A 12,060-nucleotide genomic window follows, 5' to 3' on the forward strand; every position below is an offset into this window, starting at 1 on the left:
AAGATAATCTAAAATTTGCTCTTGAACATACAGAAGCAAAAGTGAATGAAATAACGATTAACTTAAAATGACCAAAAGTTTTCAAAGGGCACTCGAGAAAACAAAGTATTCTAACAGAATGTACAAAGCCCTAGAGATAGAAAGCCCAAAGAGCAGACCAGGCCCAGCATTGATCAACTTGAAAGAACTGAAGTAAAAAACTCAACCTTCACGTTGGCAAAGTGGCTTACACATTGGATTTTTAACCACAAGGCCAGCTGTTTAAAACTACCAGTCACTCTGCAGAAGGGGGGCTTTCTGTTTACATGAAGATGTACAGTCTCCCTAACAGTTCAGCAGGTCTACTCTGCAGCCGTGTGTAACCCTAGACTGGAAGCTGGAGGGATTAATTTCTTCTTGACTGTACCTTTCAAAAGTAATTCACTTGGGAGAGGGAACTGATTATGGCTCTTCAAATGTCATCATTTTGTTACCTGTAGTTACAGTAAGCACAATTTTTGAGTGCATGTTTCTTCATTTGCTATATACTCCAAAGTGATTAACATGAAAATGTTTATAAATATACAGGTTTCTTGTGAGGGAATCTTTTGTCAACTTCTGACTGCACGTCACAGCCTGTTGCATTTACCTGAGCGTGCTGTGGGCACACTGCCCTTTGCGTGTGTGAGGAGATGCTGAAAGAAATAATTACATTGTGAGAAGTTCCGTAAGAACTGAAAAGTTGTGCATGCCAGGGATGAGAGAAAGTTGCAGAAGATGAAGATCAGGAATACGAGACCAAAGTCAGCATGCTAATATACAAGGCACTGAGAAAAACAAAAGCAGAAAACTTCAAAAAGCAAGTTAATGAAATAATATTTCTAATACTATTTAAAATAACTACTTTGTTTATATTATTAAGATAATTATAAATATTAAGTAAAATATGTGCTAAAATCATTGCCCATATCTCATGAGCACTATTAAGCCATTTAAAAAATTCCGGGGAATTCTGCTTTAAATATCAAATTATCTTGAGGAGTTAAAATGTGTTTCCCATAGCTTCAGAGAAATATAAACTTCCTCTGGCCTCACTCTTTGTGCATATTAAACACCAGTTTAGAATATTCCTTAGTTGATAGTTCATTCTTCCTGAAATATTGCCTCTAGAGAAATTCCTTAATGACAACCACTCCTCTAAGCACTTTATTACAACCGCTTATCAATTAATTAATGAACAGAGGGATATCTTTAATGAAGCTTCTCACCTTTTTGGGAAGGCCAAATTAAAATCAGAAATCCCCTCTAGTGTGAAATAACAATTTTCCACTTTAAGCTAAATGATGTTATCAAAACCAAAGTACCAACTGGTGTGTTTCTGTACTGGACACCTTTCCCAGGTCTTCCATTTCCAAACCATACGGCATACTATGTATATCTTTCGGCCAGATGCTTTCTCTATTAATGCCTAGGATTAAACATAAACCATAGATAGGCAACCTGATAAAGTAAATGCATTCCTCTGCCATTGTTAGGTAAAGATAGAAAAGAATTAACTTAATAAAGTACTTTAACTTACAGATGTGAAAGTGAGCTCTTCCAGGCAAGGAATGATCAAACTTACAAATGAGAGAATTTTGGTTTCTAAATAGAATATTCTTCCAATGTAGTCATGTCTCTTGGCTTTCTATAAAACTCAATTACTCACTTAACCTGGATATTAGCCATTCAATGAATGTGAGCAATATGAATTCCAGCTAATTTAAATCCAAAATCACTCTTCAGAGATAATATCTTACTTGTATAAAGGTTTAAAGAACAAACAAACAAACAACAAAGACACTTCACTTTTGTGGAATCTACTTCTATCCCAGTCAGGCACAGTAGAACTTCTGCCCAGAATTTCTAGATCTGCAGCGGACAACCTCATTATATTCCTGTCCAGCAGGATTGAATCGCCCACCTTCCCACTAGTAGAACAGTGCTTAACCCACTGCATCATCGGAGCTCTGTATTATTTGTGTAATACTGGTCTAGTTAGTATGGCTTTCAGCACGCCTCCAAATGCAATTTCTCTTTGCTTTAAACAAGCACATATAACAGTCACCTACACAGTTGCTTGGAAAGCCTGGCGGTGCTATTGGGTAAGCATTGTGCTGCTAAACCACAAAGCTGAGGGTTCAAATCCACCAGCCTCTGTGCAGCAGAAAGATGAGCTATTTGAGAGAGATGCCATTATCTGCTCCCTGAAAGATTAACAGCCTCCGACACCCTACATGGGAGATAAGCAATGAGTGTTTCTGTGTGTTTGTTTCGTTGGTAGTTTGCATTTAATCCCTGGGAGTTACTCAGGGGACACAAACCATTAGGCATTTGGCTGCCAACTGACTGATGGGGACTTTGAAGCCACACTGCAGAGGGCATGGAGGAAAGAGCTAACAGGGTGCTTTCCGAAGGTCACAGTCATGAAAATCCTCTAAAAGGTAACTCAACCGCACAACACTTGGGTTTGTCATGGGTCAAAATGGATCGGTTTTTGTTGCTATTGCTGTGCTATGTGGTGCCTAAAATGCATCAGGGACTATTCTAAGCGATTCACTAATAATGATTCATTTAGTCTGCTTAACAATAATGTATTATAGGAATCATCATTATTCCACTTAACCAATGACTTTACTGCGACAAAGAGGTGGTTTCTCCCAAGAAACCCCAAGGCAGGTGAATGACAGGATCAGAAGTTCAGACATGGACTACGTGTCAGTGTCCATTATGCTCTGCTAGTTTTCCAAAACATCTTCTGAATGTTGTCCACATGATTCTATTCTGTACCATTATCATAAAAAATTTGAGTTTTGTGTGGTGTGGTGTAATCTACTCGTTAAATAAATCATTTAGTGATGCGTTCTGATACTCTCTCAATATTTATTACCAAGAGCTGCAAAGGAATTTCCAATGTTAATCTTGTTACTCATTCCAGTTTCAAACATGTACATTTTTTCCCTAAGACCAATAAAAGATTGGCGGTCCTTGAGTGTCAAGTAGGAGAGTCTAGGGAGTATTCCAAAGAAACTGGCAGTCATCAAGTACACTTTTTAATCACAGGAATATAGCATGATCCATTCATAAATTTTAATAAAGTTTAAAATGTAAGAAAATATATGTAATTAAAATAATCTACACTAAAATCAAATATAAAACTGTATTGGGGAGATACTTTCAAAGCTATGAAAAGCCAAGAGCAGTCTACATATTATAGATGTTTATTTCTCACTTATAAGGAACCCCAGTGAGAGAGTATGTTAAATATTGTGCTACTCATCACAGGGTTGGTGGTTGGTACCCACCAGCCTTACCGCTTGGAAAAGATGAGGCTGCTTTTAAAGATCTGTGGTTTGAAAACCAGAAGGAGGGGGTCCACTCTGGCCTATTCTCAGGTGGAAGAATCAGTTCAACAAACAAGAGTTTGAGATTTGAAGTATTTTGATAAACTTGAAAATTTTTCTGGCAAGATATTTTTGTATGATTTATGACAGTTTGTTAAATATGTATAACAATAAAGTTTATTTTTTTCTTTCTGGGTCTATCTTTTATGGCACCTTTTTAATAATACCAGAAGTATCGTTTTAATTATATTTATTTATAAGAATTTGTCATTTTTTTAGGAAATCAAGAGAGATAAATTAAAGAAAAAGAGGAGATGGATCTTTCAAAGTTCCAGGATAAAATAGATTCTGGCAAAGCATTCTGAAGAAGCCTCAAAATTTCCATTTGTTTGTATGTGTGGATTTAAAGGAGGTGATGTTGGAAACAAAATAATATACCTTTAACTTAATTGACTATTAATACAGAAATTCTGCCTTTTTAGTCATCTCACAGAATTGAAATACTTCAAAGCCGAGGCTAAAGAGAGTTTATCTTAGTCTATCAAGTTTATTTTTGAGTGTTTCCACATTTCATTTAGGTAATCATTTCTATATCCTGCATGTTTCATTCAAGTTGTGCCTGTTTTAGCCCTAAACTTATTTATGACCTTTCTTTAGTGGATGCGCTATGATGGCAATGTAATATAAAATAAAATAAATGTGCTTATTTTATCTTACTTATTTTATCTTTTTGTTCATATATTGTTAACTGAGGACCTTCTTATTCTTTCCTATATAGACTTGGTTTCTCATGAAATATTTCAATATTTACTTCATAGAGTAGTTAGGAGAATTAAATATAGGTTAGCTGAATATGGAAATATGTGCCTATAAATCATAATTAGCCTATTAGAGAAATATACGTAAATTCTATAACATTCTACAATTACTCAAGGATGTATTTCTCTATGCTGTTAGCTAGCCAACTAGCAAATCCAGGATTTACTATATTCTCAGTCTGCATAATTTTGGAATAGACAGATTAATAAAAGTTGATCTTGGCCACAAAACACAAAGTCTAATGTGAAGATATAAACATAAATGATTACAATAATTTAGTAAATGTAATAATGTGGCAAAAATGATTTGTTCCAAGAAATCATCATATGTAAGGCAAGTACGTGTTTCCTTCCTAACTTTCTATGCTCCATACTTTATTTTCACAAATACATTCTGTTACACATTTATTAATGAAGTATAACCTTTACTGTTTGATTTTCCCTGTTTGAAAACTAGTTCTTTTATCTTAAGCGACATGAAAAAGGCATGCAGACAATTGTGATTTGGATATGAAAATAAACATCTGACTCTTTCCATGAGTTTACTGGCATTTAAATACATTTTTACATAGTTCTATTTATGATAACTACAAATTCTCAACTGAAATTAATGGAGTTCATTTGACAATAAATGCTCCACTGAAATAAATTGGTGTTAGTTGCTATTCACCCCTATTGAGATGAATGTTATGTGTAATGTATGGGTTATATAGGTAGGGAAGGAAGTAGACGATGAGATCAGTAAGTCAAGTCTGCATGCTTGGCTAGAACACAGTCTCCAAATAGAGGACAGAACAGTTGATCTTAGGCCATGAACAAAAGCTATTTTAATTTATTGCAATTAAAATGAATGGGATTCAATCTAACACATTTATGAGGATGCGATAACTATCGAATCACATTCATTTCAGTGGGGTTTGTTAGTCATCCAATTCTATTCATTTCCATGGGGATCCATTATTTATCGAATCACATTTATTTAAATGGGGATTCATTAGCTAAAAAATCTAATTAGTTTCCATGTGCATGCATTAGCTATCATGTCATCCTTCCTTTCAAAGACAATTCTCTAGTTATCAAATCCCATGCATTTATGTTTGGATTGGATTCTAGAGTTTGAAAAAGCTGTTACTCTTAATTAAATGGTTGCAATAAACTGCTATCATTGTTATACTGTTGCATATTTAATAGTATTTTCTAAATATCTAAAGATTTAGTCACCCCTGTTTTTCGATGGCTAAATGAAATGATCTAAGCAACAACAACAACAACAAAACAAAGAAACAAGCATTGAACAGACGTCCACATGAACAATTCAATCTTTGAAAATATGAGAGTGCTGTTACTTTTCAAGTCAGTCTGTGTCATTTTTTAAATTCCTGAAGCCTGGACATTAGGTGAAGTTTCCATGTACAGAGATTTAAAAATGAAAGTGGGTAAAAAGCATAACAAATGACTAGCAGTCCATACGGATGAAATTCTTAGATTTATGTGTTCTATACACAAAGCTAACACAGAAGTATATGCCATTATAACCATAACTGGCTGGGTTCCATTGTCCTTTGTTAGAAACAATTCCAACTTCTCAATTATTATTTAAAAAGCCACTTTTTGGAAAACCTAGTGTCTTTAATGCCAACATTATATAAACTACTAAGGTGAACAGAGCATTGGATACCAACCATCATATGGATACCAACCATCATAAAGTAAATTAAACAATAAATTTACTTTAAACAAATATATGCAACCTTATTAAATTGCTGTGATGCATCTCTAATTTATGAAAATAATCATATCCTTAACATTATCTTTCAAGAAATAAAATGGTTTAATATACTTTAACTTATGAAAATTTGAGAGAATCATATAACACAATAGTATAATTCCTTATACTGTATAAAGAATACTACAAGAAAATACTATATAAAGAATATTTTAATACTGTCTTGAAACAAGGAACCTTTTGATTTACATAGTGTTCACTACTTTGAGACAATTGTTTGGTGATATAGCTCTTTCTCAATTTCACTACTATAGTCAGGAGTCAGATGGCCATCAACAGCTTATTTCACTGACCCTCAAGTTTGCCAATCCCATACTTAAAACACAGGACTACCAGAGCTTCGTAACCCTGGGCATTCCAAGCTTAAACCTACCATCACTGGGTTGACTCGCTCATAGCGACCCCACTGTAGCCCCCTCTTGCTCCCATGCAGGGGCTGACATGCGTGAGCCCCCAAATGTGTGGTTAGCAGCCCAACCCTTTCTTGACTGAACCACAAGAGCTCCTTGAATACTGGACATGGAAGTTATGTTTTGTTTTATTTTAAACTTCACCCTCCTTAGAAGAAGACAGTTACATTTTTATAATTAAAAGGTCCTTAGAAGTGACTTTCCTAAGACCTATAGACTTCAAAGTAAAGGACCTAGAAATTCCGAATGTAATATTAAAAGTATTACCAATACCAATTACATCAGATTGAACCGAGATTCCTGGTGACTGTGTATCAGGATAGCACTATAGTTCATACTGTTGTCAATGACCAATTTTTCAGGCAGAGCACGTTAACCCTTTGTGCCACCCATGCATTCCTTTTTGAGTATTTCTAGGGTAAAATAACAACAGAGGTTCCAATATTTAAAAGATAGTCGTAACTTATCCCCATGTTACCTGATTTTATTACACAAACTATACTCACACACAATAGCTAGCTTTACTTCCAATAGGCCTTATTTATTTTTACTATTATGAATTAAATGAAGGGTTATAGAGTGAATCATCAGTTTTACACTCAACATTTTTTATGTATTTTGCTTCAGTTCATCCTTGCAGTCCCCTCAATGTCCCATAGCTTATCCCACATCTTCCCTGTGTTTCTAGTTTCCATTCTCCCTCCTTTCTTAGCCATGGGAATTTTACTCTTAAGTAAATAGTGTCATCTTAAATGGATAACACACCATTTATGACCATTGACTACTTTAAATGGTCAGCACACCATTTAAGACCAATTGAAGAGTTTTGCTAGCAAATATGCTTTGAGACACACTAAGGACCCAGGCTGTTGACAGATACCTGAGAGGTTCCAAGGTGCTTCTTTCTCCTTTAGCCTCATCTGCTGTCGCTGTCTATACTCCTCTACCTGGGGCCATTGTGGATCAAACAACACATGAGACCTTCTCTTCTATTACATTTGCCAAATAAGAATACACAATAGTTTTCTTTGGACTTTTTCTTTCTTTCATTTTTAAACTATTTTATTTATCTACCTATATATCTATTTATTTAATGGTATTCTTAACATATAGTTCACATATCATATAATTCAAGAGTATAATTACATAAAAAGAGTTGTGCAATTCTCACCACATTTAGATTTAGCACATTTTCTTCATTCTTGTACACAACATTATTGGCCCCTCACTTCCACCTGTCTCCCTGTCATACCCCCAGGAATCTTTGATCCAATTACTATTGCTGCAGATTTACCTATCCTGGATTTCATAAACAAGAAAACATAAAAAAATTAACCCAACAATGACAACAACAAAGCAAAACAGATAAAAAACAATTGAAAAGAAGAGAGAAAATATTAAAAATTAGAAAAAATTTAAATGGATCATAAAAGAGATAAAATGAAAAAAATTAAAATTTTCATTTTGCAATTATGTCCAATGCATTCTGCATGATAGAAAGGCTTATTCACATCCTTAGTCTATGATCAGGACAAATTCACCAGGGCTTTAATCCATGTCTATTTCCCCTTCACTATTTTTTTTAACTTCAATACCTTTTAATTTGGTAAAATGGGAAATCAAATGATAAGATATTTCTTTTATAGGGGAGAGTGGTCTCCCACTACCACAAATTATGCTCAATGGGGAAATGGCAGGGGTCAGCACCTCCAGAGTGCAATGGGTGAGCCTCGTCCTGGGAAAACCACCTTCATGATCACAGTATCTCCCCTGCCACGTAAGTATTGATAAGACATTTCATTTTCACCAAACTCTGTCTGCTAAAATGGACTGCCTGGTGATGGGACTATTCACATTCCTCAACGATGATCAGAGGGGATTCATCAGAAACTTAATCCATATGTTGACCCTGCCAATGAGGGCTGGGCTTCCCCTGTTACCCACAGCATGCTGCAAAGTGTTGTTCACTAGTTAAGCTCTGCCACTATTCATCCCTTTGGATTGGGATGATATTATTTACAATCCTTGGATCACACAGGCAAGTGTGTTTCTTCCATGTACACTTAGTTGTCACCTCACTCACAGGGCCTCTTGTTGGAAACCAAATCTTTAAGGTCCCAGATGCCATTTTTCTGAGAATTGGGAACCATAATATTAGGATTGTCTTTGGTATGATTTTGATAAACTTAAAATAAAAGTACTACTCTTTCTGTGAACTCATTTATTCACTCAAAATCCATTATGACTTTAAATATGTAATTAAGTCCATTTATAAGTACTTTGTGCATATAAGTAAAATTATTATCTATATAAAAATGGTAAACTTTTCTGAAAAAAGGTGATGCAGGTATGCAGATTGTAGATGAAAAAAGTAATTTAAATAAAAGCATATTGACTGGGAATATACCACATTTATTTAATCACATTCATTTCTATTTAATAGTCAATAAATATAAAAACATGTTAATATTCAAACATTGTTTCTACCATCCACTTCTCATCTCTCAGTTTGTAATACTATGGTGTTATGCATATTGCTATGATGTCAGAAGCTATGATACCAGGATTTCAACTACCAGTAGCATCATGACTGGTGGGTAGGTGCAAGAAGATCTTACAAACTTAAACAGATTAGGAAGAATGACCTGTCAATCCACGTCTAAAAAAACTGGACAGGAAACCTAAAAATAGTAGTGAGGCATTGTATGCCATGTATTGCCAGAAGATGAGAGCCTCAGGTTAAATGGCACTGAAAACATGACAGGGACAGAGCTGCCTCACAAAATCAGCCGCAACTTGAATTATGTGAATGAAGCAAAGCTTTCACGACCCTCATTTGCTGATGGGGAGTGAGTCAAAATTACAAGAAATGTAAACATTCATTAATAATTAGGATGTGGAATGGAAACAGATTAAATCTAAGAAGTCATTAAAATGTAATTGAAAATCATATGAATGACGTTGAACTTATAAACATAAGGACTAAACATTGTGGAGTAAAAATGGGCTGCTATTGTTCATGAAGCAGACAATAACAGTTGAAGAAGAATGGTGTCAAATTCATTGTCAAAAGAACTTTTCAAGTGTGTTATCCTAAAGACCACATTTTTCAAGGATAGAACACTATGTATATGTGCAGAAGGAAGACACATTTGTACAATTTTACTAAAATTTCCCACCAACCAGTAATACCAAAAATGAATAAATTAATCAAAATAATTAATTAAAATAAGTAATCAAAATGCACTGATAATTACTGGTTATTAGAATGAAAATTTTGAAAATAAAGATGAATCAGATGCTAGAAAATATGACCTTAGTGATATAATTTAATGATAGACCAACTATTTGTCCATCAGAAATATTTTATATATCCAACGACATAAGAGGTGACTATATCCACAGACCAGGATGGGATGAAACTCCCAGGAGGCACATTCACTACATCTATGGTGATGTAGCCGACAATGGAAGAGCACACTATCAATTGGCCGTTACTCAGAGTCAAGCTCAGCCCACAGCTGAAGAAAATGAAAATAAGTTCATGAGAATGAAAATACAACTGTGGCCTATCCCACCCGATTTTAGAGACCCTCTCAGTAATACTGCCGAGTGATGCTAATTCATGCTGGCTCTATAGCACAGGAGTGAAATGTCTCTGTGCGTTAGAAAACCTGTAACTGTTTATGAAAGGACAAAGCCGTATCTTTCTCTGGTGGGGACGCTAGTAGTTTCGAACTGCCGACCTTGAGGTTTGTAGTACAATGTGTGAATTGAACACAAATAACTGAAGTCTAGATAAATTATATGGTGACACAAAGGACATATCATTATAAAAACCTGGACATCACTAAAAGGAGAGGGAAATAGGAAATCCCGATATGAATGTATGAAGGTCTTGTAATCAGAAGTGAAACATTATCTAGTTTATTGGCTAAAACAACTCAAGGAGTTTTTCAAACAGTTATGAATCATCAAAACATGAACTGGACATAGGATGAATCTAGTAATATTAGAAGTCATCAAAAATGAAGTGGAATACATGAAGTTTGGCAAAATCCTAAGGAATGGAGAGCTGACATGGACTGGCATCGGCCATTTTGATTAGGAAGATAACATAGTTTCTTATGCCAGAAATGCCAAATTCAGCAGAAATCATAGCACATTCATGATCAACAGGAACATTTCAAGATCTATCCTGAAGTGTAGTGCTGTCTGTGATAGAATATCTACACACCCACAAGTGAGACCAATTTTATTCAAATCTCCACAAGTATTAAAGCCAATGAAGAAGAAACTGGATAATTCTACCTTTTTCTGCTGTCTGAAATTGATCACACATGTACTCAATTGCTTGTGCTTGGAATGCCAAAATGGTGAAAAAGGAAGAATGACCAGCAGTTGGAAAATATGATATAAGTGATACTGTACACTATTTCTCGAGTCCTGGTGGCATCATGTTTTCACCACGTGCATTTCTGTATCAGTTCTATTTAATTTGTAACTCAGAAATGGCAAGGTTTTATGACTCACAGTACTTTGGTGTCAAGAGACCTGGCGGGGTAATGTTTATGAGTCAGGTTGCTAACTGAAAAGTCAGCTGTGTAAAACCACTAGCCACTCTTCAGGAGAAAGATGAGCCTTCCTATTGCAGCCGAGAGTTCAAGCCTCAGAACCTCGCAGGTGCAGTTCTACCCTGATTTTTAGGCTCACCGTACATCAGTGTTGACTTGGCATGGTAGTGAATAGATTGCATGCCAATCACTTATTCCTTGCAAACACATTTCTTTTCAATAGCATACACTGAGACTATGCATATAGACTTTTTCACACTGAATACGCCTGAATCAAATTGGCTACATGCAGTTATGAGAGGAGATCACTGAGGAGCTCAATATCAACAGCCCAAATAAGGTGAGTGACCTCAGACCACTAACAGACCATCAATTACTCAAAAGCAAACTCGTGTTGAAGCTGAAGAAAATCAAAACAAGTTCATAAGAACCAAAATACAGCTGTGTATATGTAACATCTGAATTTAGAGACCATCTAAAAATAGATACAACTGATTGAAAACAAATTACAAAAGACCAAAAGAGTGTGAGACTACATCAAGAACACATTACTTGAAAAATAAAAATTATTACAGGGGCTGTGCAGTGACAGTGAACTATTTAATATGGCTCTTCTAGCCATGGTTTCTAACTCCTACCCAAAGACTTTTCCTCCATATGTCTGGAAAGAAGGTGGGGGAAGATAAAGATAGGAGTCCCTCTTAGTAACTGTGAACAGGATTCCCCTGAATGTCACCTTGCTATGTATAAAATGGACCCTTGGAAGCAGGAGGGATCTCACTACTAGCAAGAGACAGAAGTGGAGTATGTCCTCTGACCTGAGATACCTGTGCAGTGAACTTCCTGGATGGAGATGACAGCTAGGACTTAAGAGGAGCAGCAGTAGAACCAGGAGCCAGAGCGTGGACTTGAGTGAGGACTTCCCATTCCACTGAACAAGCCAAGCAGAGTGTTTTTGTCTAGGAGTCTGGCTTGCAGAGTGGGGTGTCTGTGGACACTTAATTGGGGAAGCTGGATTTAATGACCCATGGAAGCGGAGCAGAGTGCATTTGGGCTGAAGAGTACCAGAGTAGGGTTTTCTGGCACTTAGTACAGGAAGCTGGGTTTGTT

At 35.8% G+C, this 12,060-nt stretch overlaps 1 pseudogene; it reads right to left on the bottom strand.

Annotated features, from left to right (window-relative positions):
* Positions 1-8,021: 8,021 nt before the first annotated feature.
* Positions 8,022-8,161, bottom strand: LOC142461837 (U1 spliceosomal RNA; annotated as a pseudogene).
* Between the last annotated feature and the right edge of the window lie 3,899 nt (positions 8,162-12,060).

This window comes from Tenrec ecaudatus, chromosome 11, assembly GCF_050624435.1.
Source record: "Tenrec ecaudatus isolate mTenEca1 chromosome 11, mTenEca1.hap1, whole genome shotgun sequence".
NCBI lineage: Eukaryota > Metazoa > Chordata > Mammalia > Afrosoricida > Tenrecidae > Tenrec > Tenrec ecaudatus.